General features: G+C 44.6%; 1 protein-coding gene and 1 pseudogene across 3 annotated transcripts in view; both read left to right on the forward strand.

Moving 5' to 3' along the window:
• The window catches only part of LOC146796342 (mitogen-activated protein kinase kinase kinase 3-like), a 436,047-nt gene that overhangs the window by 285,338 nt on the left and 126,260 nt on the right, over positions 1–24,449 (forward strand). The gene's annotated exons all lie outside the window — the stretch shown is intronic.
• On the forward strand, positions 11,177–11,593 carry LOC146796343 (large ribosomal subunit protein eL14 pseudogene; annotated as a pseudogene).

A 24,449-nucleotide genomic window follows, 5' to 3' on the forward strand; every position in this document is an offset into this window, starting at 1 on the left:
TGTTTTTTTTGTAGTTTTAAAGAGTGAAATGTCGACACAAAGGTATTGGAAAGCTTTACATAAGCACCAGCTATGTTACACAAGGTCACATTCATTTTAGGCCTCGCCTACACAGTGCCTGCGCTGTGCTGCGAGATGTTTTACATACTATTCAGTGGGCTTACAACCCACCTACAGCATACAATTGGCTGTTTTCGTTGTCACTCTTATTTGCAATTTTTCGATTGCTTAGCTCTTGTAGGTTTATCTTTCTTTCTTGTGTTAGCTCCTTCCCGGAGCATGGACCATTTATATGTGCTCTTCCTTGTCTTTGCTCTTCCTCGTCTTTTTGCAAAATACTATTTTTTGATTTTATTTCTGGACGTGCAATGTACTGTCCTACTTTTAACACAGGTATACAACTTCTTATGTATGTTGCTTTCTCCCTATCTGCTGTCTCTGTTGATGCTTTAGTTAGTTACACACACAGCTGTACTACTGTAAGCCTCTCTACTCTGCATTACTCCACTCTACTCCACTCTACTCAAGTCTACTCTCCTCATTGCCAGTCTACTCTACGCCGCTCCACTCTACGCCACTTTATCCAATGGTATGCAGCTCCACTCTAGACCACTCCACACTATGCCACTCCACTCTGTGCCACTTCACCCTACTCTGTGCAACTCCACTCCACCCTACACCACACCACTCTATACAATGTCATTCTACGCCATTGCACACCATGCCACAATACTCTACGCTCTCTCCACTATGCTACTCTTCTCTTCACCACTCCATTCCCCTCTGTCACTTCACTTTGTCACTCCACTTTATGCCACTCTACACAACGTCACTCCACTCTGCGACACTCCACTCTGTGCCACTCCACTCTACGGCACTCCACCTCATCCTTTGTCACTCTACTCCACTCCACTCTACTCTACACCTCTCCTCTCCACTCCCACAGTTCTGCGACACTCTACGACACTCAACTCTTTGCTATTCTGTGCATTTTACACCACTCCACTCAATTCCTCTCTACACCAGTCCAAGCCATTGTACACTATGCCACTTCACTCTATACTACGCCTCTCCACTCTACGTAACTCTAATCTAAACCACTCCAGTCCACTGTACACTGTATGCAACTCAACTCTACGCCATTCCAGTCTATGCCACGCTACTCTACGCCATTCCACTCCTCACAATGCCACTCTGCGGCACTCTACTCTATTCCACTCCACTCTATGCCATGCCACTGTACATAGCAGTACTTTGCTCCACTCCATTCTACCCTAAACCACTCCAAGCCACTGTACTCTGTCACCCCACTCTTCACCAATCTATGCCACTGCACTCTATGCAACTCCATTTAACTTTACCCACTCCATGCCACTATACTCTACATTACTTCACTCTGCACCACTCCACCACACTCTACACCTCTCTACTCTACGCCTCTCTGCTCTAAGCCACTCCAGTCTATGCCACTCCACTTTATACCACTGTACACCATGCCACTTCACCCTATACCACTCCACTCTACGCTATTCTATGCAACTCCACGACTCTCCACTATAAACTACTCTGCTCCACGCCACCCTACATGTAACGCCCTGAACGTCTCAGGATCGTTTAACAGACACGATAATGAGAACGCAACCACTTGTGAAGGTTTAGTTATTTTAATGAAGGCAAAAACAATACAAGGAATAAACAAAGGTTATAGTCACTGGAATCCTCCAGGCTAAGTACGTTACCAGCCCACAGCACGGATGGTCCTAACCGTCCTCTGCATATACGCCGATCCCGGCGTATGCCAACAGAGGGCAGAAATGAAATGGCCGACAATGCCAATCGGTAGGCTGTGAGGGGCACGAAGAGTGTTGGGGAGAATCGAGGAGTCAGGGAAACACCCAGCCGGGGTCTCTACCTGAAGGGAGCAGCCGATACCCCAATCACAAGCAAAGAAGACTGAACCGAGAGCAGCCGCTCGATCGATCCTGTGGACTTCCGAGTCTGTAACGCGGCAAACACCTCCTGGTGTGCGTTACAGCTGGCAGTCCCTGTATCTCTGGTCGGGCTGGGAGTCACGACTCCAACCAGCAAAAGCGCCACTGCGCTTTGACTCAGCCGAGTCAAAAAGCGAAGCTCAATGGTTATCCGGTAGAGCTTCCGGGTCCTTCACAGGTGACGATGGGGCAAGACACGGCCCAGGGAGTAACGACTCGACCTACCTCCGTTCTTGCCTTACTGGAGCACCACTCCGGAACACTGCTCTTCACTAAGCAGGTACGTCGGTGTAAACACAATATCCGACAGCGTTGTACCTCCCGGTTCCTCCCTTTATAGGGCGTGTTTTCCTTGAGTTATGTAACAGCTCTCCTGTTTACATAAGGGCGTGTTTTCCTTGAGTTATGTAACAGCTCTCCTGTTTACATAAGGGCATGTTTTCCTTGAGTTATGTAACAGTTCTCCTGTTTACATAACCTCTCAACCGCTAAGCATCCTGGGAGATGTAGTCCGTTTTCGCTGGTTACCGTTTCCTCCCCTCGCAGGACAGGAATTCTTGACACTACACCATTCTACTGTGTGCTACTTTACTCCACTATCCTCTATGACATTCGGCTCCGTGCCACTAACTTTTAGACATGCTGAACAGCGCACATGCTGCTGTGTAACATGGCTAAAAGACATTGGCAAAGCCAAACCAATAGCTGTCACATAGGCGAGACATGTTGGCTTTGCTTGTTTTATCTTTTAGGAATTGGGAGAATAAGTGATGTGCCCAGAATCCCAGGGTGCTGAGCTGAAGCCAAGACCCGGACCTGTTTCCACACTTCCAATGGTCGGCAGCTCTGGCCGGGCACATCCTCTCCGTATGTGTGTATCAGCTGCAACGTTGATGTATTTATCAACAACAAATAGGGCCCCAAAAATATTGTGACTAAATCAGGCCCTGGGACTTGGGGATCTGGACATTTCCTGGTGTTTTCGAGAAAAAGAGCCTTCACGTTTTAAAGTAAATAAAAAGCAATACTTGTGCTGCTCCATGTTCCACCAAAGGTCTCTAGAGCACAGGTCTCCTCGAGCTCCAAGGGGCCTCAATGGGGACCAGCTGCCTGGACTCGAGCCTGCCATGCTATGGTCCTGTTTTGTTTATATTTTCCCAAACCAATCAGTTTATTTTGCTTGGATAGGGGCCACAGCAGATTGCCATTTTTCTTTGGAGAGTAAAAATAAAGATGTTGCAGTGTTCTGCCAGCTTCAAACATGACGTTCTTTTTCCTATTTGTTTTAAAAACAACTTCGACTCGGAAAGAAAGCTGCACTTACTGCTATTTCACGAGCAGCGTTTGTTTTCTCCACAATATGGCCTTTTGGGAGCCTCAGGTATATTCTTTTAAGTTGCCTGCTCAAAAAATGCTAGTTAGAAATAAATATGTGCTTGAGGGAGAATTTGGTGTGGGACTATTAGACCTTCTTGTAATTACCTACATTCTTCAAAAGTAGCTGTAATCTCTTTACTCCCTTCTTTCCCTGAAATGTTCTCTCCCCCAGTCTTTATTGCTAGGGCTTTCTCCTAATTGATGAAACATGGTCATCGCCCTCTTCTCCCCGCTAGCTTCAGCTGATCCCTCTAAGCACCGAAGGGTGCAGCCTTATCTCCCCAGTCCCTCTTTGATGTACAAAATGCTCCCTCAGCTTGTCTTCCACCTCAGAAACCCCAGCCTGTTCAGCTAACGCGGGCTTCTCCCCACATTCTGTTTCTGTTGTGCTAATGTCCTCCCCCACTCCTGCTTCTATCCTCAACCCCAGTGAAGGCGTAGCCGCCTCCACTAATGCAGGTTCGCTCCCAGACCCTCAAGGTTGATCAGATGTCCTTCTCCCAAGCCGTCCATTTTCAACCCAAGCAAAGGCTCGGCTCTCCCACTAGTGCAGAGTTCTCTTCGTCCCTGTCCTCCCTGGATGTGTAGTATGCCCCCCAATCTTCCATATTCAACCACAGTGAAGGCTCAGCTCCTGGCATCTCCCCCAGCCCCTCGAAGTTGTGCAGAACGACCCCTCCCAAACTTTCATCTTCAACCACAGAGAAGGCTCAACCCCTTCCTCTAGTGCAGGCCTCTCTCCCCGCCCCTCCAGTTGTTCAAGCCTCCCCCCTCAATATTCCATCTTCAACCACAGTGAAGGCTCAGCTCCTTCCACTGGTGCAGGCCTCTCTCCCATTCCAGTTGTGCAGAATTCCCCCTCCCAATCTTCCATCTTCAAGCACAGCGAAGGCTCAACCCCTTCTACCAGTGCAAGCTTGTCTCCCCATCCCCACCCAGTTGTGCAGAATGCCCCCAAGCTTCCATCTTCAACCCAAGTGCAAGCTCAGCCCCTTGCACTTCTGCAAGGTTTCTCTCACAGGTTCCACCGTCAAGTAGAATTTAGGGTTTCCACCAGCCTGTAGACTTTCAATCCAGAAGGCTTGAGCTTTCCCTCTGTCCTTACCCAGGGCAGTCTTCCTCTCGTGTGTCTTCCTAATTGAGGTTTGCTGCAAGATGTTGGCTGAAAGGACAAAAGTGGAAAGTTATTACTGCCTGAACCCCCTTAGCAAAATCCCTGCAACACCCTTGCCAGTTAGCTTAGAGAGAAAGGGAGGCCAAAGGCCTTCTTGAAGTACCCTTGGCTTATCTTTGGGTTTTGCGTGACTAGGCTCAAGACCTAACTCTGAAGTAGTAGTGGAGGGAGGCAGAAACTAGAAACTATAGTGTCACAACAGTCTCTCCAGGTTGGTTATTGAGGTGTTATAAACACATATTTATATCTTTGCAGAGCTTCACCCAGAAACACAGTTTTTCTTGTATTGAAATGCTCCAAATTTGGTACCGATCAATAATGCTGGAATGCCTAGACTGTCCTCAGACTCTGCTGCCAGATGACACTGGCCAAGTTAAACCTTTCAGCAGACAGAGTATTCTGTCTCAATTGTGGTGGATGTCCCATCTGACATATTACAAGTGAAATTGACTGTAAAGAACTTGTAATACAGCGGACGAGACATCTGCTAATTTTCTGCTAAGGTACCCGATGTCCTGTTCGCATATTACAAGTATAATACACCTGTAATATGGCAGACGAGACAACCCCGAATAGCCCGTCCACCAAATTCTAAAAATTTCCTTACTGTGTATAATAGTACGTGATCTCTGCTATTTGGCAAGCTATTAGTTAAATAGTTGCAAAACGTGGCTAGGCATGTGGATGCAGAGAAACCTTACTAGTTACCTGACATAACAGATAAATTCAAAGCCATAGAGAAACACTTAAAATACAGGAAAACTAAGAAAACAGGCTACCACTCTGGTGGCACCAAAGCATTATGCAGTCCTTTTCAACATAACCTATGCGGGGAGCATTTGGTATCCTGCACAGTCCATAGGGGTGCTTCTGTCTTGTAGCTGTGGATTTGCAACTGCATGCAGGCATGTGTTTGAAGCAGAAGAATGTTAGAGTTCTGAGATAGTGCTTTATTAAGGCATAGCTTCTCTGGTGTACTTTGTGGCTATAGTAGAATTATAAGGTGCATCCAAGTGGGCTTCTTATGAATGAATGAATGAATGAATATACACTTGTAAAGCGCATGGCTACCAAAGGCCTCCCAGCGCTAGAGACAAAGCCTAACTCAAGACATGACAGCAGATACAAGGGAACAGCAGGGTCTTCAGTTGTTTACGGAACAGTAGGTGGTTGGGTTCGAGAAGGATAGGATCTGATAGTTGATTCCAACATTTCGCCGCCATGGCAGAAAAACGCCGGCCACCACTCCGCACCCGGTTAACTCTGGGAACAATTGCGAGAAGTTTCTTCTTAGAGCGCAATGATCTTTTTGGAAAATACCGGTGGATAATGGCACGGAGAAACGGTGGAGCACTATCCGAAAGAGACTTGTGGGCAATACACAACGCTTTAAATTGGATTCTCTCGGCCACTGGCACCCAATGCAAAAAGGTGATGTGAGGCTTAGCGGATTCACGATTATGGGCCTGCATCAGTAGTCGTGCAGTGCAATTTTGAACCGTTTGAAGTTTTTTGATAGTAGAGCCGGGGGCACCTAGATAGATGGCATTGGCGTAATCAAGCCGCGAGAGGATCAGGACTTGTACAAGCAATTTCCTAGCGCTAAAGGGCAGGAGGGGCAGAATCCTTCTAATCATTTTAAGGATGTCATAGCAGGTACATTCCACCCTGCGCGCCTGTTCCCCAAGGTTCCAATTGTGGTCCAACCATACCCCGAGACTTTTAATATGATTTTAGAAAAGAGCCATCCATCCACTCTGACACTTTTTCCAGGCAATGTGCCAGGTTGGTCTCATTATTGTCTGAAGGATTAAGGGACACAATCAGCTGGGTGTCAACCGCGTAGGTGATGATCCTCACCCCAAAGGGCTCAATCACCTCAGCCAGGGGGCGCATATAGACATTAAAAAGCATGGGGCTCAGTGAGGAACCCTGAGGCACCCCGCATCTCAGAGGCATCTTATCAGAGACGACATTATCCTCAAAGACCTGAAATGACCTAGCTGTCAAAAAGGATTCAAGCCATTTAAGAAGCATTCCCGTCACCCCACTTTCTCTTAGTCGTACAACCAGGAGTTGATGGTTGACCGTGTCGAAGGCCGCGCTAAGGTCGAGTAGTATAATAGCCGCGGATCCACCGGCATCTAGGATTTTCCTAGATTCCTCAATCACCACTAACAAGGCCGTCTCTGTGCCTTGATTGGGTCTGAAGCCAGTTTGTGAACGATGTAAACGCTTGTTTTTCTCAAGAAATGTAGAGAGAACAGAGTTAATGTACTTTTCACTTATTTTGGCTATCCCAAGCAAAAGGGAGATTGAGCTGTAGTTTGGCTCTTGCATCACTGCTGGTGGGGAGAAGTGAATCCAGAAATTGAAGGGACAGCCGTGTCTTTTTGGCTTCTTGCATTCCAAGTGCTTTGAGATCTTTTGGTGACAGAAATTTATAGGACAAGATTTCTCGCAGTATTTGTGTTAAATAAACATTAGCCTCCAGACCTACTTATGTGTGGGCTCAGGATGTGCCCTCTATAGCAGATCTCACTTTCTTCATCTGCAGCTCTTACCTTAGCGGATGCCTAGTGGCAGTAGAGAGCATGGGCTTCCTGACTTAGTTCGGAGGTGTGTCTTATATTTAGACTTTGGCTACAGGCAAGACCTATTGCTCTCAATCTGAATACCTTTGGTGGGTTTTGGGCCTGTTGCTTGTTAGTTAGCTGTATTGTCAGTCTCATTGGCTTGCTTCTAATTCAAAGGCCTTCCTATCTCTTACGTTTGTCCCTCTTCTATAGCATAGCATCCTTACCACCCTTTTGATTGAATGATTTGTATCCTTCCACGGCTGGAATCGGGGAACTATTCCTTTCTGTTCTTTCATCGCTGCATTGGAGGGCATGGATTTCCCTGCTCCCTCCCCTAACTGCTCCCCTAACTTACATGCAAATGGTCTTTTAAAGACCTGTGAAGTGCTCGGGTGCGGCTGCTTTTTTGCCCGGGAAGCTGTCTCATCCCGGGCTGCCACACACGACGGGGGGGGCTGAAGCCCTGTGAGTCCAATGGGTGTTGCGCGCCTGGCTGAGCCTACACCCTCAACTCTTCCATTGCTTCCCCAAATTTCACCATGTCCCTCTTTGCTTTTTTTACCCCTTGAGCCCCTCTGTTGCTCTCCCACCCATCCCTGCTCACTGTTGCTCACTGCTGCTCAGCAGCATTGAGTTGCTCTCCCCTTTTTTCTGGCTCCTTTTCGAGTTCCGCCCCGACTCACCCTTGCTACCTCACCCCTCTCTGTTCTATTTCTTTATTTGATTTTTTAAAACTTTTTTTCTTGGTTGGCCTGGTATCTGTAATTTGCTACCAAGCTTTTCCTTTCTATAAATATCTTACACTGAGATGGGGGACAGCCATATTGGAATGGTACATTAAAAACAAAAAAATGGTCCCGGTAGCATCATTAGGCATATTGCACATACTTGCATGCACGGCATCAGGCTTGGACTGGCCATTTGGGCTTTTTTTTTTTTAGCCAATGATGATGATGACACATTCATTGGCAAAGCAAAAAGCTCCGCCACGCTGTTCAAAGGTAAGAGTTATTAGCTTTACCAGTGCTTGTTTTTTGTGTGCTTATAGGCCTGACTTGAATAATAGTATTATAATCCGTGCAGTATAATTTATTCCTTTGCTCATACCTCCTTGTTCAGCGTTTTTCTTTTGTATCAGTAGCCATCTGGTATAGAAGTTTGGAGAGAGATTATGGTATGTATACAATACTGTGGTTTTGTTTCCGATAAAAAGTGCTCTCTGGCGGGAAGGTGTTGGCCCCTGCAGCTCCTCTGGAAGAGGGATGCACGTCTCTGCAGTCCCCACAATTGTAGGTGTGGTGCTTGTTCGCAGCGGGGGGGGGGGGGGGGGGGGCACTTGGGAGATCTTATCTGCCTGAATTTAAAGGGGCCCTCTCCCAGTGAAAAGACGAAAACACTGAAGCTGTAACAATCACCTACGAAAATATATTCAAAAAGGTGCTTCGGTTGATGACGTCTGCTTAGTTAATATTAGTTATATTCTGGCATTTTGTGGCATCATTCGCCAGCCGGCCCCTTCAAAGAGCCCTGCAGTGGTGTGTGAGGACGTCACAGGGGTCAGATCCGAGAGTCCTCTCTCCCCCAGTCAGGCTTTTCACGGGGTCTGAGTGTAATGTTCTCTCCTCCCGGTGTTCATTAATTTCTCAAAGATTGAATACAGATGCTAGTCTGTGGTGACGAATGAGGTCATGGAAAGTGTACTTTCATTCTCTGCAAACCGCGGTTTTGAGATAAGGGCCTCGCACCGGAAGTAGCTGCTCGCCCACGTAGAAAGCGTACCTCTTCTGGAGGGAGACTTTAAGAAGAACTATCTCACTCCGTAAAGAGAGCATCTGTTGTACAAGAGGTGCTAAGGAGAACGACATTATTCCCTGAGTGCTAACGTGAAATATACCCAAGTAGAGAAAGAAGCATTGGCAAAGGCAATCGGTATCGCCTGCGGCCATGCAAGAGCTATTGGCTTTGCCAACGTGTTTAGCCATGTTGTAAACCAGCCTGGCTGCTCTTCGGCATGGCTACAATCAGTGGCCTAGAGGAGAGTGGTGTGGAGTGTCGTAGATTGGAATGGCAAAGAGTGGAGTAGAGTGTCGTAGAATGAAGTCGTACACAGTTTTGTGTATTGGAGTGGCATAAAGTGCTGCGTATATTGACGTACAGTGGAGTGGCCTAGAGTGCATTGGCCTAGAATGTTGCAGAGCACAGTGGCATAGAATGCAGCGTCGTAGAATGCAGTGGCTTAGACTAGAGTATTGCATAGTAGAGCGTGGAGTAGAGTGCAGTGACTTAGAGTGCAGTGTAGAGTGGTACACAGTAAAGTGGTGTAGAGTGGAGTGACGTAGATGCAGTGGTGCAGAGTAGAGGAGAGTGGCATAGAGTGCAGTGGCGTAGAGTGTGCAGAGTAGAGCATAGTGCCATTGAGTGCAGTGACATAAACTGTAGTGGCGTAGAGTGGAGTGCTGCAGAGTGCACAGGCATATAATGCAGTTGTGCAGAGTAGAGTGGCATAGAGTGCAGTGTTGCAGAGTAGAGTGTTGTAGAGTGCAGTGGTATAGAGTGACACAGTGCAGTGGCGTAGAGTGCCGTGGCATTAAGTACTGTGGCATAGGGTAGGGTGCAGTGGAGGGGTGTGGAGTGGAGTAGAGCGGACTGGTGTAGAGTGCATTGGCGTAGATTGTTGCAGGATATAGTGGCATAGAGTGCATTGGCGTAGAGTGCAGTACTATTGAAATCAGTGGTCTACAATAGAGTGTCACAGATTTCAGTGGCTTAGATTAGAGTGCAGCGGCATAGAGTACAGTGATGCATAGTGGAGTGGTGCAAAGAAGAGTGGCATAGAGTGTAGTGGCGTAGAGTACAGTCGCATAGACTGCAGTGGTGCCAAGTAAAGTGGCAGAGTACAGTGTTGTAGAGTGGGGTAGAGTGGAGTAGCATAAAGTGCAGTGACATAGAGTGAAGTGATGCAGAGTGCAGTGGCTTAGAGTGCAGTGATACTGAGAGTGGTGTAGAGTGCATTGGCATTGAGTGCAGTAATACAGAGTAGAGTAGCAGAGATTGCAGTGCTGCATAGTAGAGTGGCATAGAGTGCAGTGGTGTGGAGTGGCGTGGAGGACATTGTCACAGAGAGCAGTGATGTAGAGTATAGTGGTGGAGAGTAGAGTGCAGTGGCATAGAGTGCAGTGGTTTAAAGTAGAGTGGCATATAGTAGAGTAGAGTGGCATAGAATAGCTGCGTAGAATGCAGTGGCATAGAGTAGAATGAAGTGGTGTAGCATGGAGCATGGAATGGTGCAGGGTAGGGTGCAGTCGCGTAGAGTTTAATGGCCTAGAGCAAAATGGTATAGATTGCAGTGGTGCAGAGTACATTACAGTGGCGAACAGTGGATTGGCTTAGAGTGCAGCGGTGTAGAGTGGAGTGGTACAGAGTATAGTGCATTGGCATTGAGTGGTGGCGTAGAGTGCAATGATTCAGAGTGGCATAGAGTGGAGTTGTGCAGAGTAGATTGGAGTGGTGAAGAGTGCAGAGGTGAAAAGTGCAGTGGTGTAGAGTAGATTGCATTGGCATAAAGTAGAGAAGAGAGGTGTAGATTGAAGTGGTGTAGAGTGGAGTGGTGCAGAATGGAGTAGAGTGCAGTGGTGTGGTGTACATTGGAGTGGAGCAGTGGCGTGGAGTGGTGCAGATTAGAGTAGAGTGGAGTGGCATAGAGTGGATTATGCATGCTGTGGTAGCACACGGCCATTAAAGACACATTTTCAATTGAAATGACCCTTACATTTGCACAGACATACAGTTTTAGTAATAAAACTATACAGCGCACAAACGATAATGTGTTGAAATGGCATCACGTAGTGTATTAATATGTTTTGATCATAAGAAAGTATTTCTTTCCAACACATCAGAATTAGCAAAATTATGCTTCATTTGTGCTTTCCTACTTCTGATATATTCTGAAATACATCAGTTCAATCAAATGATGTGTGCTATAAAACAACTATTTCCTACCTCCAGTATCCAGCAAGATTGTCACATAAATGCCTTTCTGCTCGTGGAACACCACCATGGTCAAGTGTTATGTACACATTGGCCGGGCTGCCTTCATCTCCTTTGGCCCACATGCAGGGAAGCTTGTTTTAATTTTTGACGTAATTGACCAAAACAGGGCATTGGTGGATGGCCCTTGTTGTGGCATCAAAACACAAGCTATGCCCCTCAGGTCCATTCAGCTTACTGATTTTGTGCTCAGGTCCCCCCACTGCACTCATTGGAAGTGTGTAAGATGTGACTGGAAGGAAGAAAATGTAAATGAAAACTTGGCTCAAACAAGATGGGCAAAAATGATCGAAGCCAGAGAGAAGAAAGCCAAGATGGTAGATTTTGACTGTTATCATGTCATCAAGGTGAAGAGGATGAGGAACAAAATCATCAAGGCTGAACTAAATAAACTCCAAAAGGAAGCTTTGAAAAAGACAGAGTAAATTATTTGGTTCATTTAAGAGTTCTTTGATATAAAAAAAAATGGTCACATAAATCCTCTCGCTTTGAAGTCAGAAAAAGAAAAGTAAACACCAAGCTCCCTTAGAAGACAGAGCCTAACATTTGACCTATGTGTTTGAATGCACAAATAATGTGACAAGATAAGAACAAGATGTGCTTGCCTGTTTAAATAAAGAAGCACTCACGCAAGAATATAAGGAGATGTAGTGTAAAAAGGCTTTACTCATCAGGATGGTCGAACTCACACTGGACATCCTAAAACATGCAGCGAACAGAATGTATTCTAAGAGAAGCTTTCTGAATGTCCCCAATATGTCTTTAGCAAACAAGACAGCTATGCTGACTAGTCGGCTTCGATCTAAGATAACTAGTGAATGAGGAATTTGCCCCATGTTTTTCAAAATAAGTTTTTTTTTTCTGTGATTATTTTAATTCTATCTATGTCATGGCAGTAAAATAAAACACATTATTTAGAACAACTGTACAAATATTAGCAAACATATTACTACAATGCAAAAGTCTAATTCTAGTAAAAATTAAATAAATAGGAGAAAAACACAGTTTACTGCCTAACACATTGTATATTACACTTACTTTACCCACGTAAACAACTCTCCCAATAGTTAGGATGCCTCTTAAATTTTGTTTTTTACCGTTCTGCAAAAACCTAACCCCTCGCATCATGGTTTTGGTTAAATACTTTTTCAAAACAAGTACACAGTAAAATGCTATTCATTACCATTGTTTAGGGAGAGTAGGGCATCATGAAATTTTTGAGGCTTCGCCTCTCATGAATTATGACCCCTAAACGCACTCAAAAATGCTCAAAAAGAGCATATCAATGTTAGGAGAAATCATGATTGGTTTGGTTGCTGTGACCTGCAGATTGCACTTAGATCTCTGTGGTAGGTGCTTAACCCACTGAGATAGCATACTAGTCTAGTGTACTAGACAGCTGGCCTCGTGTACTAGGCATCCAAACTCATCTTTTACTCATGGGAGTCTCCTTGAAATGCTGAAAGGTACTCTAGCTTCTCTGAGTATCTTCCCAGGGCAGGCAAGTAATGTTCTTTGGTGTTGGTTTCTTGCTGGAAGTTTCAAATCTATAGGTTTTCCCACTTTAATGATGAACTCTCATCCTTAAACAAGAATTGGCAAATCTCTTGGTCTCACTTTTTTATTACCAAAAATCAAAAATATGTTAAGTCCCACAGTATTATCCCCGACCTAACCGTTAAGCAAGCTAGTAGTCAGAGGTAGCCCACATTCCATCTCCTAGTGTTTACCACATCTATTCATCAAGTGCATCCCAAAACTAGGAGATGGAATATAGGATACTTCTTAATATTAGTTGGGTCTAATACTATGGAACCTCACATCTTTTTTCTTTTTTTTTTTAGTGTATTGCTGGAAGTTATGTGACGGGTTAATGTTATTTGACAACCGCCACTCTTTTTCGTGCTCACTTTTATGTACAAACTCATATAAGCACATGCTGTTTACATGCCTTGTATTCATAAATGCTGTTTTTCCCTTTTTGCCTGGGGAAAAGTAGCAAAAACAGCATTGTTTTCTGCATATAGTAGATAAAGAAGTAATTGTAATAAACTACATGATGATTGAGTGTACTTTTGAGATGTAAAATGGTTCCTAATGGATTCAGGTAGAAGCACTTCCTGAAAGTTGTAATGATACACCAAATAACATGACATGAGTGAGTAATACTCTTCTGGGTGGTGCCAAAGGCTGCTCTCTCTATATATATTTTAAAGCAGGGGTCTCCAACCTTTTCTGTACTGAGAGCTACTTCTGCCCAAGGAAAATCACCCTGAGCTTCTAAAAGATTTTATCACAGTAATATAGTGTCCACATCCATTTGCAAAAACCTAGTGACCACCAAAACATTCCAGCAGAAATGCCGGGTAAAGTGTTATCAGTATGAAATGCCTCCACGTGACTAATGAAATAACAGCCAAAGAAGCATGTGCAGGTGCCGTTGGCATAAAGGACATAACCACAGTACCACGAACCCCAGCTCAGCTTGCATGACCATTCAACTAGTAGCTTGGAAATGCAACCATTGAGTCTTCGTCAGCATATCAGTTTCTGAAAATCAACATATTTTTCTATCAAATACCTCTTCAATTCTTGGGCAAACAAACTCAATTTCCCAAATTTCTTTTCTGAAGGAAACAACATTTTAGCCTTTAAAATACCAGTTTTTATTTTTAATTAATACACAGTTCCCAAACATCAACTTACCATGTTCATCATGTACTCACATGTTCAAATACATCATATCTGCTTCCGATGTGCGGGTTTTAGCATAAAATATCATGGGTGCTTGCCATAATGACAAGGATGCCTTTAATATGGCAGTAACGGTCACTGTTATACCAGAGGCATCATTGTGCCAGCACTGGGCACCATAATGGCCAGGATGCTCACAATAAGTCACACAAGGCCATTATTATGCCAGGGTTGTCAAAATTAAGTTAGTCATGCTCACAATATGCCACATGTGTCTGCCAGTATGCACAAGTAGAACAAGACTGCTCAGAATATGTCAATTTTGACAATTATTATGCAAGGGCCACTACTATGCCAAGAATGGACACAATTGTGCTAGAGAAGACCCCATAAACTTTTTGTGGCCCTTGACACAAGACATAGCTTCCAGGTAGCAAACTTTTTCTAAGGGAGACACACAATGCCAAACACACAGAGACACACATAAATGTGCTCATATGCATACTCACACAAAGAGTTGTTCGAAGTGGATCTCAATTCTGGTTTTAGCCCCTGCTCGCTGCAGGTCGTGGGCTCATCATGCACCCACACCACACACTGTCTCTCTGGCCCCTGCTGTCCCACACTTGTGTGTCTCTTTTTTGGCTTCTGTTCTGGTTAATGCTATCACTCTTTTTTCCTGGCCCAATGTTTCTACACAAAGTGTGAATGATTGAGTGGGGCTTCCAACAGGTCCAATCTACTCGTGAGTTTGCTAGATTGAGAATGGATACAGATGGTCATGTGGCAGTCCTCGTAGGCCCACACAGGGTGTGTTTGTGTGTTAACTTGAGGCCATGCCATTGGTTTGGCTGACTGTCACTCGAAGGGTCTTGAGGTGATCAGTACAGTCTTTGGTACTGTAAATAAACCCTCTGAATGATGTATTGGACTGAGCTTCACTTTGGGGAGCTACTTCAAGGGAGTTGGTGAGCTACCAGTAGCTCCTAAGCTACTTATTGGATACCCATGTTTTACAGAGTTGGTAACAATGCAGAGAGCTGGACATAAAAGTCCAATTTCAAGGGCCCTTTGTAGGACATGTTGTAAAGGTATTCTAAACTCTGTGCAAAAGAAACATACTTAACCCCAGATGCTGCAGTTTGCAGCATCTGGCGGCTGGCATGTTCACCACCAGGTCTTTCCGTAGTGAACTCCCCTTCAAGTAGTTGCCTCTTTAATGGTTTCACAGTGAGGCAGGTATAGGTGTGGGAAAGCACTTGCTCCTAGAGCATACCCTTTGTTCCAGCGTCATGCAAACAGCATTTGTCTCCATGGCAGTTTCACCTCTGAAACATTGAGACATGGCAGCAGACACTCACTGGCACTCCTACAATTATGGGCTCCTCTTTCCCGGTAGATAAAAGGCTTGTTGTAGAAAAATGTTTTTTAGGTCTCGGCTAGTCAGCGCATGTCCTGTCTCTTTGAGAAATTTTGTTTACAGCTGAGTTACAGAGTTACCACTGGTTTGCTTCAGCTTTGCTCCCATTTGCTTTGTTCCTATTCTTCATGGCATGCATGCATCCTGTCCTCTTGTTGCATTTGGCCCTCCCCAGGAGCATGGACAAGTACTTGTGTCCGTCCACTGCTCCGATTTCTGGTGCCATTTCTTTTTTTGGGTTCAAGCACTCCATGTGAGTGCTTGAGTTTTCAGGCCATCTCCCATATCCCTGTCTATGTTTTCCTTTTCCCTCCCATCCCTGTTGCTAATTTTTCCTAACACCCACCCCATCCCTGCTGTTTCTTTTCCCTCCCACCCCCATCCCTGTTGCTTCTTTTCCCTCCCACTAACCCCATCCCTGTTTTTTCTTTTACCCACCCCATCCCTGTTTATTCTTTTCCCTTCCACCCACCAATCCCATGTTACTTCTCTTCCTTCCCACCTACTCCATTCCTGTTTCTTCTTTTCCCTCCCACTCACCCCATCCTTTTCTTCTTTTCCCTCCCTCCAACCCACCCCATCCATGTTGCTTCTAGAAAAGCCTGTTACTGCTTTTCCCTCAAACTCACGCACCCACCCACCCTATCCCTGTTGCTTCATTTCCTCTCCCACTCATCCCCGTTGTTTTTTCCCTCCCACCCGCCCCCTACCATGTTGCCTATTTTATTTCCCACCCCCTGCCCCCATCCGTTTCTTCTCTACCCTCCCCACCCTCACTCGTGTTAACCTTTTCCCGTGTCCGTCTGCTGCCTCCCTCCGTTTTTCTTGTTGGCTTCTTCCCTCCCACCCATTTTCAGTGTGTTGGCCCCCACTCCTGTTGTCCCACCCACCATAACAAAACAAAGTGCTATTACGAGGACACTGCTGGCTGCATCATAGCACTTTTTTACCATCTCCCCACCTTCCCTCCAACCTGTATTGTTTTGCTTGCCACCTTCATTTTGTGTAAATTATCCTGCCTCCCCTGCTTAAAAAAAGGCTAAGACGCAGCCAGAAATGGCTGCATCGTAACACTTTTTAGCTCTCACCTGACCCAGCGCATGCGCTGGTCTGGCAAGACTTATTGAGAGGGCTCCAAAAAGTGCTACCAGGCCAGCCTAGAGCTACAGTGCATGTGCGCGTGCGCCGTGCTTTACCGCGATTACTTTCACTTTCGCGGCCGCTTTGATGTGTGATCGCTTTGCATAGCCAATAGGTCTCGCTTTTGGGACCTTATAAGTATTTAGTTATGCAACTGTTGCATGGCTAAACACTTATAAGGTCCCAAAAGCGAGACCTATTGGCTATGCCAATGCTTGTTTCCATTACTTTCAGCCATGCTGAACAGCATCTGTGCAGCAACACAACATGGCTGAAAGACATTGTCATCACAAAGCCCGTAGCTCTCACATTGCCGAGAACTATTGGCTGTGCCAATGCTTGTTTAAGTAGGTAAGGCCCATTTCATTTATGTTAAAAGGTTTTGCTTAGTGCAGCGTTTACCAATTCCTTTGCCTCTTGGTGCTTTTAGGTACTTAAGGGTCAGGGGGTGCAGATTTAAGACTACGATATGCGGGTTTTCCAAGCAGAGGACCTGTGTGGGCAGCCATGGGAAAGATGGCTCTTGTGGTTTGTTGGTAAAGTTTCCCTATGGTGGTGATTGATTTTGGGCCTTCGACCCTATATCTAAACTCTGAAGCATGTGTCCTGAGATTTTCCACTGAGTTGTTCAGTAGAGCAGGGGAAATTCTTATAGCCCTTTAATAAACCTGCCAGTTTTACATAACAGCAGCGGTTAGTTTGTATCCGAGATCTTAGGGTGCCTCTGTTGGGCGATGGTTCTTGGGTTTATTTCAGTCTTTGCTGTACTGTGATTGTATGCCAACAGTTTATCATTTGGAAGTCTTTTGATTCCGACCCAGTATTGCCCCATCCTTCTGCTTCCCTCCTCTCTTCTATGGGCTACTTTGCCCTCATCACTTCTTGCTTTCCGTTATTTTTTGTCCCAGCAACTTTATGTCTGAAATTGGGCTGACCCCAGTTGTTGTAAACACACGGTCAATATTACTAACAAAAAAGGCGTGGCTTGAGGGTTTGGTACACGGTTCCATGCCCAATCAGAAGTGTTCCAGTACTCCTGATGTGGCCAATCACAGTAGGAATTCCTATCCTTGGCTTTGTTTTGTGGTCCTGCGCTCCCAGTCTCACCCTGATGCCCAGTTGGCAGGCAATGGCTGGAACTCTCCAGCAGTGGTGTCCAGTAACCCTGGGGCAACTGCACGCCTGATTTACAAGATATCACTGCAAGACGAAAATTCAGGCAATTAATATGAATGTGTCAGTGGTAACCCAGAAAATCTGGCATGAATGAACCTATCCTGGGTTTAAGTTGAAAACCCACCCTCCAATGTACAGAGGGTACGCTTTGCCCTGTGCTTAATTTGTACTTGCAGTTACAGGTGCTTGGCACTGGCATTCAGCTTTGGGGAAAGGGACTTATTTTTCATGATCAGACTTTGACCCACTGAAAGGGAGAGACAGGAAAAAAGGGGTGAATGAAGAAAGCAACGAAAGATAGAAAAACAGTGATAACAGGAAGAAAGCAGGGCGGAAAGGGAAAATATACGAATGACATAAAGAGACTGGAGCGAAGGGTGGTGGGAAAAAGAGACAGGAGGTTGACTCAAAACTTGTCGGCCTTGGTATTTGACAAACCCAAGATTCGGCACCAGTGAGGGCGGCTGTCTCCCAAGAGGAACTTGGCCCCTGAACTGAACGGTTTATTTATTTACTTATTTACCAAGTAGGCACTGGCTACATAGATGGGAAACGCAGTCCCACATACAGCCTAGTACTTGGCTTGAAATAACATTAAGGGTCCCTGTTTTCCGTTTTTGCTGATTTTTACAGGTAAATACAGACAGAAAGCAATGGGTTTCATGTCTGTATTTATTTCAAAAGCATAAAAATACTGAAAATTGTGCTTCTTGTGAGTCACTTCTGAAGCTGTCCTTAATGAATTCAAAGACAAAACATTGGAGCAGGTAGACAGCATGGGGAGTTAAAAACCAGGATAATATTTCCTTAAATACTTGTATATGTTAATATATATTTGTATATAATGTGGGTGTAGGTTTTTGCTTTATTGGCTGCTTAATTTGCTACAACGCAACAGGCATAAAAGTATGAGCACATTTTTTCAGTTAAATAAATGTAGAAATATACCATGTTACCACTCTCTTTATTCTTAAAAGACAAAATAAATATGGATAAATACCAAAAAAGATAGCCATAAAATAAATATGGATAAATGCAGACCGAAGTGTTTAAAAAATAAATACCATAAAACGGGAGGCCTAAATAAAATTAGCCATTTCTTGCTAAAATGACAGCAGTGAATGACTGTGCACACTTGCAGTGAGCTTCCTCTGAACAAGTTTAAAACTCAGAGAATGATCTCCAATTTTTTTCCATGAGGAGAACATGCATAATATAATATTCACTAACTTACTATTTGTCGGAGTAGTCTGTAAGTGTGAATATAAGTCCTGGTGACATTTTAATTACATCGGTGTAATTCGAGTAACTTCTGACATTTCACACTTGGGGGCATATTCTCAAGAACGCATGATAATCATCGCCAAAATAGGTTAACACAAGTTTTCATATCGCCGTCTATCGCGGGAAAATAACTCTGTGTTAACGTCATATTCTCAACACGGCGGTAACATGCAATTGTCTCCCAATAACGAGTCAAATGTCCGCGATAACACTACCGGGACGGCGATAAAAATCTCACCTCGAACGTTAAAAAAGTTGCGATGAGCCCAACCGCGATAAAAAATCCAGCGATAAGCAGCGCCAGGCCTGCAAGTCCCACAAGTCAGGCTGGAAAAATCACTATAAAAGCGGCAACCAAAAACACCAACAAAACACAAACAACTGCGAAGCCCCTTCGAGGTAGCTGGAGCAAGTACAGTGGACAACCAGAACCCCACAAGCCCCACGGAGGACCAGCCTGGGACCTCGGGGTCAGGGAAGAGCAAGGAGAAGAAGAGGAACCCGCCTTTCAGTCCCTAGGAAAACTAGATCCTCATTACGGAGGTGTTAGTCCGGGGGGGGGGGGGGGGGCTAGGGGTGGTGGCGGTGGGTGTTGTGGCCCTCTTGGGTCTCCAAGCTGCATGATCAGTAGCTCCATGACATGTGTTGGTCTTAAGATGTGGCTCTGGACTCGGCTCTCTTTCATACTTCAGGTTGTCATCCTGCTTTACACCCAGTAAAATGCAGGTGTTAAATTCCTGCTTCTAACGTGCCTTATCACCTGTTTTTGTATTTCATCGCCGGTCTGGCTGGTCATTGGGAATTTCGCGAAGTGGGGTTTTCGTGAATTTTTGCATGGGAATGCCTACTCTGCATCTCATTAGCGTTAGTTGACGCTCTCATCCATGGCGATGTTTTCTGCGGTAGCTATCGCTGAGAAACTGGCAATATAGGCAGTTTGCACCAGCTTGCGAATGGTGCGAAAAATCTATAGCCACTTTTGCTGCGCTAAAGTGCCGATAAATCGACGATAAGGCCTTGAGAATATGCCCCCATGTTTTTTCCATGACTTTACACCATTTCACCAACAGGACATATTTGGGATTCGCTGGGATAAAAATATTTTCGCCAAAACACCAGACCAACACAAACGGACAGAGCAGAACACAAGTGCCTCTTCTCCGCTGCACCTGTGTTTTTTGCTTTATGTTGTTTTTGACTGCAAAGTTTCATCCTTGCATCAATTTGGATAGGAGAAAGAGGTTTTTACAAAATACCAGGTTTACATTTTGCATAATATTGCTTAATTTTTCCGAAATTACGCCAACGGAACTTATGGGAATTTCGCAAATACATAGATAACAAATTCTTTTAAAAAAATTGAAAGAAATCCAGGTGGCCATACTGCCACTGTGATTTCCCCCGTAGGATACAGGCTAACCAGCTGCTTTCAGAGCAGGATGGGCTGTCATGACCTCACCATATCAACATGGCCTCATTGTAGTCACAGCCTCCTGCAGTCTGTGGTCTTTTGAACATCTTTGGCTCAGCTTATTTTGGTTTCCCTGAACGCAATAATGATTAAATGCATTAAAAATTAGTTTTAAAAGTTTTGATGCCCACTTTTATTAAAAATGCTCACGAACGATCAAAAATAGTTTAAGAATAAAAACTAGAAAGGAAAACACGGCCTTGGTTCCTAAGACTTGTGAATATCAACCATTGTGGTACGCCATTTTACCAGGTCCTTCATTGGAATGGTTTTGATACTCTGATTTTTGTTTTTCTTGTATTCCCCAGCCTGTATTTCAACTAAGGAGTCTTTGTAAAAAAAAAAAAAACTGAGACACTAAATTGGATGCAAGATGCTATTTTGTTTTAACTTGTATCAACAGAGTGCCATTTTCAGGAAGGGGCTCCTTGTCCTGGAAAAAGGATTCAAGCTCTTCTGGAAATTTCACAGAGAAGTGTGAATTGTGCAGACACTGGAGCTTTAACAGCCACCATTCACCTCCTGACTTCTGCTAAGCTATGTGTACTTTTTACTGAATAAGAGCACTTAGGTCAGTCACACACAGCACCATAACGCTTCCCGCTTGGCCCACACTGCAATTCAACACCCTTGCCACTAAGTACACCCCTCCCCCTAGCAAGCCGTCTTAGCAGCATTATAGGCCCCCGGGCAAAGCAGTGCACTGGGCCCTGCCTACACAACCACTCACACAAATAAAAATGTTTAATGGAAAATTAGTGTTAAATTCTGGTCTGCATAGGGCCCCTATGCTCGTGGTCCCCCGGGAAACTGCCCAGCGTGCCCATGCGTTAAGACGGCACTGCCCCCCACCAGGGTGTAGCATTCTACCCCGCCACTAAAGCGCTTCTGCCCTTCTTCAGATGAATGAAGCGCTATACCGCTTCCAGTACAATAACATAAATACACCTTTGGTATCCTTCACAGTGGAGGTTCTGTTCTGTATTTTAGTGGGAGGAGGCAGGAGTTTTTTGACCCTGAAAGCGGTGAGAACCAGCAGAAAGGGACTCTACTCCTGGGTCCATGTGGTCATGTCTTATTCCCATTCAGGAGACTAAAAGTGCATTCGCTGTTATTTGAGGGGGAATGCCATCCGAAATCTGAGATTCCATCCCCTCCGTATTCCATGTACCAAAACCCTGCAGCTTTGTAATGGTGGCCAAATTGCTACTAATACTCGGCTCGTCTGGCAAAGCTCCGCTCCCTGACGGAGTCCCTATGGGCTTGTATGAGGCTAAAATGTATCTCCGGGCCCCCTTTACTTACTATTGTCCTAAACTGTGAGGGCAAATTCGGCCTACCCAATTCTTGGACTAATCCGATCATTGTCCCAATATTTAATAAAGGTGAAAGATCTGACCCTCGGTGCAATAGGCCTATCTCCTTGATAGACTCCATGGTAAAGGTACCTTGCAGACTACTGCAAAGCAGAATCATGGATTGGGCCAAGGGAAATTAAATCCTGTGTGACACACTATATGGTTTCCTGGAGGGGCTAGGCACAGTGGAACAATACCCTCATTTGCATCTAATTATCTGTACGTGGCTTGTATGGATTTATCCAGCGCTTTTGATTGCGTTGAACTCTCAAAGCTCTGGAGAAATCTGTTTGAACTAGGACTCAATCCACCATTTGTGGACTTCTTGGCCATTTTACACCCCAATCTGACGGCAAATATTCGCTTTGGCAGCAATGGTGAGTTCTCTGGGCCTGTGGGCTTGATGAGAGGAGTCCGGCAAGGCTGTGTTCTTCCCCGCTCTTATCCATCTTGTACGTTAACAGACTTTGTTCAGTCTTAGCTGGTTGAGGTTAAAATGTACCTTTTATATGCTGAAGGGCACTACCCATGGTGGTATATGCCTACGTCACCGTTATTCTGGCTAGAACAGTGAAAAATCTTAAACTCCTGGTATTTGCAAGGTTTTTTTTTGTGATCTTGGTCTCAGCATAAATCTCTCAAACTCTTATATTTTGGCCTGCAGTGCAAAAACCCTCAAGGTTGTGTTCAATTCCTCTCAATTATACAGCCTTAGGTAGTATCCCAGAGTTTCACGACCTTGGGGTTGGTGTTTGACATCTCATCCACATGGCTTCCTTGTGTCTTAGCAAGACGCCTTAAGATTTGTCAATCAATAGGGCTTCTTTTTAAAATTGCTTCCAATATAGTCAGTAAGCCAATCGAGTGACTTCTGCTAATTTATAACGTCCAATGTGTACCCATTGCTACTTTTGGTGCTTAGGTCTGGAGCTATACCACACGTCCAGCCTTGCAATTGGAAGAGAACAGATTCCGTCTCTGCTGGCTTGGTATACCATTAAGTTGCCCCTACTATTTTTGCCACAAGGAGATAGGCCTAAGTTATTTAAAAGATACGATAAAATCAGCCCCACTTATACTCTTGATCTCCATTTGGACAAATCCTAAAGCTAAATTAAACCAAAGGGTTATTTCAGATTGTTTAACAAGTGACAAATGTATGGCTATTCCTTGGCTATCTTGCGTACATTCGTTAACAAGCGACTTTGGTAGAGAGGTATTTAATAATCCACATTGGATAGAAAAGCATGGGCTAAAAACTTTTTTATGGAGCTTAGATGTCTGGACAGAGAATCAACCGAATTAGCTAAGCCAATCTTAAGGCAATATGCCATACTCCAAATCTGCAACAGCATTTAGCCATATCTCCTGTTAACTTGAAATTTATGAGAAAGATCGCTTATGGTCAGGTTCAGCAATGGTGCTGTTTGCCAATTTCTGTGTTTCCCACTAGGTCAATATGAAAATATAGGCTTCTGCCCTGGCGATGAGAGATCTGTTCAATTTCTTTTACACTTTATCTTTTTCTGTCAATTTTATCTTCTCTTTGCTAAAATAGATTTTAGTACCTGTGCTTAAGAATTTCAATGTTATCAATTCCAGACCTGTGCTATGTTTTTTGCAATTGCTGTCTGAGCTGCTGTTTGTTATGCGTTGGGTTCCTTTTTAAAATCGGCAGTGCATGTTTGCAATTCAATTATGTCTTCATAGATCTTTAATTGTATTTGCAACTTTTATGATATTTTATAATCAAATAAAGTTTGAATTGATTTTACAAATCTCTTATTCACCTCCTTATGTACCATTCCTCTTGATAATAATAATAGGCCCAATTCACAAGGGATTTATCATGCTTCAGTTCACGCCAGCCATTTTTAGAGAGTAAATTCCTCATCTTTATTGCCTATCTGGGCTGGTGTATTTCCTCTAATCTTCACAGATTTTACTTAAAGGTGTGCTTCAGTTTGTTTAGGGAGGTATTCAGATGGGCTTAACTTCAGCCTAAGTTAAGAACGTGTGAGGTTTGTAACTTAGAAATTAAATCCTTATTTCATCGGATTTAAATCTGTCTGGTGTGGGCAGTCCTGCAGACTCAGTAGCTTCTTCAGGCTTCCCACACCAGGGCTGATGGGCATCTGCTTTCCCCATTTTAGGTCGAGCATATGGGACAGCTCAAGCAGCCTGGTTGCAGAAGACATGAAAGACATACTCTAGGCTTACCAAGAACCTACATAGTTTTGCAGCCCACCCATTGCTTACCATTAGTTGGCTTTACTGTCACTTCCATTTGCCTGCTTCTTATTTGTGTCCCACCTTGTCTATCTTGTGTTTGTTCCACCCATTTTTCATAGTGCTGGAAGTGCATCTGTTTTCCAGCTAACTCCCCTGAGCACTTTTCTCCCCTCTCCGTGATACTGTCTCTCACCCATCTGCATCTCGACCTCCACCCGCATTCGTGTTGCACTCTCTTGTTTATGTGAACTTCTTCTCCGCCCCCTCCTTCCACGGTCCACATCGCTCTCTTTTTCTTGTGTTGATTCTCCCCACACCCACCGTGTTGCTTTTTTTCCAACCCATTCCCACAAGCTTGTCATCTTTTTATTTATCAAATGTTTTTTAGCGCTTTCATGCTGCATTTTGAAACAGTGCTTTCACATTCCTTTTTGAGTTGCAGATCCCTGTTAGATCATTAAAAATATAAAGAAAAAAATGTCCACATCATTTTGTAGAGGCGTGTA

Source organism: Triturus cristatus, chromosome 10 (genome assembly GCF_964204655.1).
Source record: "Triturus cristatus chromosome 10, aTriCri1.1, whole genome shotgun sequence".
In the NCBI taxonomy this organism is placed as follows: domain Eukaryota; kingdom Metazoa; phylum Chordata; class Amphibia; order Caudata; family Salamandridae; genus Triturus; species Triturus cristatus.